Source organism: Capsicum annuum, chromosome 12, assembly GCF_002878395.1.
Source record: "Capsicum annuum cultivar UCD-10X-F1 chromosome 12, UCD10Xv1.1, whole genome shotgun sequence".
Classification (NCBI taxonomy): domain Eukaryota; kingdom Viridiplantae; phylum Streptophyta; class Magnoliopsida; order Solanales; family Solanaceae; genus Capsicum; species Capsicum annuum.
The window spans coordinates 22,952,674-22,959,193 of record NC_061122.1 but is presented as its reverse complement, the minus strand read 5'-3'; the positions used below and the strand labels follow the sequence as shown (position 1 = coordinate 22,959,193).

The 6,520-nt window shown below is 35.5% G+C and overlaps 1 pseudogene; it reads left to right on the top strand.

Moving 5' to 3' along the window:
* LOC124889568 overlaps positions 1-2,657 on the top strand; it is a 7,073-nt pseudogene extending 4,416 nt beyond the window's left edge.
* Positions 2,658-6,520: the final 3,863 nt, after the last annotated feature.

The window sequence follows — 6,520 nt, the reverse complement described above, 5'->3', positions numbered from 1 at the left end:
CGTTGATATCTTAGACTTAACGAGCCTGAGGGACGTTTGCCATCTTTCATTAGTCTCTACATCTCTCCGTTGTGTCGCTGACTCCGATTCAGTTTGGGCTAACTTCCTGCCCTCTGGTTATCGGTCTATTATTGCCAGATCATCGACTCCAATTCCTGAATTCCGATCACTCAAGGATATCTATGTTTATCTCTCACATAATCACGTCTTAATTGATGAAGGCCACAAGGTAAACAATGAAATTCAGAAAAACAAGGATCTGAATAATTTATGCTCTTGTTGAAATTATTGCGCTTGACCTTATTCATTCAGGTAGTATATTATTCTTCAATTTTTACTTTTGTTTATCTCTTTATTATTTTTCTATCATGTTATTTTGTTGTCATTATTTTCTTTAGGCATAATACATAAACAGGATCTTTAACTTGACACCAAATTATACTTTAACTTTGCAGTGCACAAGTAGACCCTTTAACTATAAATAAACTGAACAAAAAAACACTCCAGTTCTACAACTTACATGTGTGAAACTCAATCGCTCCTATGTGGATTAATAATCTACTCAGATGTTGCCACCTAATAAAAAAGACACATTATAAGTATGACCTTTAACTTTGTCAGTGCACAAATAGACCCTTTAACTATACAAAAGCTAAACAAAAAAAAAACTCCAATTCTAACTATGACGCGCATGGTTTTGAGTGTATACATGCATTTTGCCAGGTAGTATTAGAGTGTTTTTTTTATTCAACTTTTGTATAGTTAAAGGTCTACTTGTGCATTGGTAAAGTTAAAAGATCATAGTTATAATTTGATGTCAAGTTAAAGATCTTGTTTATGTATTATGCCGTTTTTTTCAATCTGGCTTTGATTTCACTTCTTTTGAGCGGAAGGTCTACAGATATAGTCTATCGACCATACAAAGGCAAGGGCCAGATCTGCATACCCTCCCCGGAAGACCCATTGTATGATTACAGTGTTTGTTGTTGTAGTTGTATGATTGTCATTTTTTTGTCAACTTGCAACCACAAAATCATGCTCATAAGTCATAACTCCTTACCATCCTCTTGTTTTCCTTGGCGAGAAGGCTACATGAGTAATTAAATTTTGTAATAATTTACACCTATCAAAAAAGCAACTGCTGCTTTGTTTGGTGTGAGGTATAAGGTATAATAGTCCCGAAATAAAATGCAGGATCGTTTGGTTGGAGGTACAAGTTAGTCTCGAGATTACTTGTTTATACTAGGGTGATAGAATAAGTTATCTCATATACATGGTGGAATAATTTATTATCTCGGAATAGTTAATCCCGGGATAACTTGTTCCCAACCAAACGACTATGGCAAGCATTTCTTGCTGTCCTCTTGCTAAACCTTTACATATACATGTTTTCTGCAAGCTTGTTCTCTTTTTTGGATCTTATTACTATACATGTTTTTGTACAACAGAGTTTCTCACTGGACAAATGGACTGGAAAGAAATGTTAATTCTTAGGTGCAAGGGATCTTAATATTGTGTGGAGTGATACACCAGAATATTGGGAATGGATTTCACCTACAGAGTCCAGGTTTTCCATTCTTCTTCGGATGTCTTATTTAATAATTGGAGATTATCCTTTCTTGAGATATACTCCCTTCGTCCAAGTTTATGTGTCACTATCTACTCGAGTACGAAATTAAGAAAGAAATGAAGTCTTGTGAAATTTGTGATCTAAATTAAATCTTAAACATTTGTCTTGTATCTTGCAATCCTGCTTTGATAATTTCTCTTTTGAACCGAGTGTCTATCAGAAGCAACCTCCCTACCCTATGTAAGGGAAAAATGTATATATCGTATCCTCCAAAGGCGAACCTATTATTTACAGATGACAGAAGCACCACCAAGTGCATATGCACGTTAGTTAAAAACATGTCACTGATAAATATGAATTAAAAATGACTCAAATTTATAGGGTTTTCTCTATACACACAGAACCCATGCCTTCGATTTGAGAAGAAACCCCGGCAATTTCGAGTAGTGCACCTACCTTTGCTTTTGTATTTTAGGGTGCCTAATAAAAAATATATATATATATATGCATAATTTTTTTCGAAGTTAACAATGGGTGCACGTGCATCCCTGCCCTTCAACGTGGGTCCATTTGGTTACTCTCCACAGACCCCACTTTTGAGATTATATGGGTATAGTTATGTTATTATTTTTTCGTAAGCAGGTTTCCGAAAGTGGCTCTGCTAAAAGTTGTATGGTGGCTTGAAATTTGGAGCACAATTAGAGCTGGGATTCTGTCACCGTTGATATGCTATGCAGTTTACTTTGTTTACAAGTTGAACAAAGATTATTATTCTGGGTTTGATCCTCGAGACGTGGAGGTTTCAGTTGGAATTTCTGGCGTTGAATCCAAAAACATGCAGATTGTTTGCTTGACTATATGCGACTCACCTTACAATCCGCCTTCCCCATATCTCACCGATGATTGGCCTGATGACGGACCACTTCCTAAACTTAGAGATGATGGCTGGTTTGAGTTAGAAATAGGAGAGTTTTTAACTGAAAATAAAGATGATTGCATAGAGTTAAGAGTGCAAGAAGTGAAGCGTGGTCTTATAAAACAAGACCTTATAGTTGAAGGGATTGAGATAAGGCCAAAAATAGCTTAACCATTTTATACTTATTCTGAAATTCATTTGATTAATTGAAGGAAAGGTGTATTTTAAATCTTGAATGAAAGATTGCTGACATTGACCAACAGATAGGGTCAAACATCATTAGGAAACTTGATTAAGTTAATTGTGGACTTGATTAATACTTTCAAAACTTTCTAATCTTTTCAAAAATACAAATCAACCTAACCCACACCCCTCTTCAATTCTAATCAACCACTCAACCCAACCCACACCCCTCTTCAATTCTAATCAACCACTCTCTCTCTCCAGCTTCTCCCAACCAACAGTTCTGAAAAATTTCTCTCTTCAACCTCCGGCGATAAATAGTTGGGCGAGTTCCTTTTTGATTTTCAACGGTCAATCGATGTGAATACTTCTCCGGCGACAACAACTTCGAGTTCTTCGTCCTCCTATTTCCTTTTTCACAAGTAAAAAATTATGAAAAAATAAAGGAACTTGAGACAACTACTCTTCTAGTATTGAAATGTGGACTAAATAAAACCCTAATTTCTGGCATTTCTGCATTTTTTCTTCTCGTTGTCGTACTTTTGATTTAAATTTATTGGTGATTTTTTGCCACAGTTGATGTTCTTAGTGTGTATGTGTGTGTGTGATATGTTGGTGTTGCTGGGTTGATTTGTTATTTGTCTTGGTAGAAATGGTATTGAAACAGTTGAAATATCTAATGTAATAGATGAAACATATGATGCAACAGATGAAAATCTGATGCAACAGATTAAAAATCTAATGCAACTATGAAAATATGATGCAACAGGTGAACAATCTAACGGATCATTCATCTGTTGCGACAGACGACCCTTCTGTTTGGAAGAAATCTAAATAATATTAATCCAATAGATAACTGATTAGTGATCTGTTTTTATTCTTTCCAACGGTTTACTCTTCATTTTAAAATCTGATGCAACAGATTAAAAATCTGATGCAACTATGAAAATCTGATGCAACAGGTGAACAATCTAACAGATCATTCATTTATTCCGACAGATGACTCTTCTGTTTGGAAGAAATCTAAATAATATTTATCCAACAGGTAATTGATTAGTGATCTGTTTTTATTCTTTCCAACAATTTACTCTTCATTTTACAATAGATTAGGACTGTTTTTATTCTTTCTAACGATTTACTCATATAGGTCGGTTATCTGTTGCAACAGATAACATTCCTGGTGCAATAGATTACTGATCCATTTTTATTCTTTCCAATGGTTTACTCATCCGTTGCAATAAGTCGGTTATATGTTGCAACAGATAAAATACCTGGTGCAATAGATTAGTGATCTATTTTTATTGTTTTCAACAGATTACTAATCCGTTGCAACAGGTCAGTTATGTGTTGCATCAGATAAAACACCAGGTGCAACAGATAGTGCTATTTTTATGGTTCCCACATATTTCTCATCCGTTGCAACAGGTCGGCTATATGTTGCAACAGCTAACATACCTGGTGCAACAGATTAGTTGTCTGTTGGAACTGTTATATTACTGTTATGCATTAATCAATTATAATCTATGTTATGTTCCTGTCAATTTAAGATAACATGGCTCCTAAAATAAAAGAAATCGAATCAACTCCAAGTAAAGGAACAAGTGCAGCAGCTCAGCTACATCTACCACTCTATGAGTTTGCTTTACAAGCGTTATCTCAATCAGAAGCAGAAGATAATGAACACGGGGAGGATAAATCTTTCAAAAGAGATGATCCAAATGCTAATAGCCCTTTTGTTGAAGAGTTTGTTAAAACCTTCAGCATTGATCGTTACCCTGTGAGAATGCAGTGCGATGGTGCCACAGATTTAATGGGTGATCTCGTGGTTAAGTCAGTCATGGAAAAATCTTTCTATGCCTTCAAAAAAATACTTCGAGAACAAAAATTAGATTTTTATTTCAAGGAAAGCTGCTTTGGGAAATATCTTGATTTGTCGGAGGACAACAATGCTCGTTTCCAGATGAAAATGGTATATGATCTTCTCAAGCGTAGGTTTATGTATGAAAACAAAGATAAGATGGATGAGTTATGGATAAATTACTGTGGCATGTCTCTTTGTTTTGGTTGGGCGGAGTTTGCCATAGTTACCAAACTAAACTGTTATCCTCCTTCTCCTTCTCAAGTTATACCTACTCTGACCCAAAAAAGTACCCTGCACACCCAAAAAAGAAAAATGCAAGTCGAGTGATCGTGATGACCTAGTGTTCATTATTGGTCCAAGCTTCAAAAACAAAAATATGATTGAAGCGTTGAAAGGTAAAGGACTTTCAAAGAAGCACAAGCAATCATTATGCTTGGTTTGGTTTATACAAAATGTTCTTTGGGAGAGAGACGTTAACAACAACATAAGCCTCGGTTTAATAAATCTCTTCGAGGATCTTGAGGCGTTTAACAGTTATCCTTGAGGTTATGAAAGCTTCAAAATGACTGTCGAATATTTGTTGACTCCGTTAACGCCAAAAACAGTCAACTTATATGATTTTCCATGCGTCTTCATGGTAAATATTTCTTTTATCATGATATGATTCATCACTTTTTTATTCAATAATGCTTTTGATTTATTGGCGTTATGTTATAGGCTTGGGCATTTGAAGTCATTTATTATTTGAGACAACAAGTGAACTACCAGGAAGAAGTTTTCTGTCCAAGAATTCTGAGATGGTTGTCGGCCAAAACCGATAAAAATGCAAAATTTCTTAATCTTTTCAATCCCCCCAAGGAAGTAGTAAGTCCAATTCTAATAAAGTTTTTGTTTTAATTAATGATTAAAAGATTTCATCATCATTCTTAATATATTTTTTGATTTATTTTGGATTGTTCATCCGTGGCTTGTTCCGACCAATTGAGAGTTGAAGATTCCATTTTTTTCTTGATTTACGGTCTGTGCAAAATTTATCGGACCCTAAGGTCGTTGATGGAAAAAAAGGGAATTTTTTGATGCAACAACCATCACAAGAAAAATAATTTTGGAGGGTGGGGCTATTGATGCTCCTCTTACAGTTTTTGAAACAACAAGCCATTATGATTATGATCATAATGGTTGTACATATTTTTATCCAGATTTTGCCGCATCTAGCGAATGTTCTTCATGCAAATGTCAAGACTGCAAGGCAAAACACGAGGGAGTGATTAATGTTATTAATGCACTAACTGCTTCTATAAAGGAAATGACATCTAAGAGGAGTGTCATTCCATCAAAGAGGATTTCATATCTAGACACTCCACTAGAGATAGGTATTATCAACAGCAGCCAAAAGTTTCCCGAAAAGAGGAATGCTTAATCAACATCATCAAAAGTTTTAGCATTCTGGCTGGCTTACCTTAGCATTTGGTCGATGAAGTGTACATCCCAATCAATTATGGTGATGAATTCCATTGGGTGTTGGTTGTCGTCATTCTAAAAGAGAGGCCCATCCGAGCTTATGACTCGATGTAGCGAAGAAGACGTTCTGGGCCGTCGTCTGAGATACAAAAACTGGCCAAAATATTGCCTACTTACCTTGATATGAGTGGCTTTTTGGATCAAAAGGTTCGTACTAATTGATCAACGATTGAAGCATATCGGGATAAAATGGCTAATCCATTTGATGTACAATATGTTGCCGGAATCGCTCAACAAACCATTGATAGCCTGTAAGTTTAAGTGCCATGATTAGTTTTATTTCACAAATTTCACAACACTTGCATGAACTGCAAGATATAAATTATCTATTTTTTTATAACGCAGGGATTGCGGTCCTTTTGTTGCCTCCTATGCCGAGTATTTGAGCGATGGATTACAAGTACCAAATAATGGACTTGATGCCAGATTACTCCTCAAAATATATGCTTCTCTTTTATGGAAACAGGAG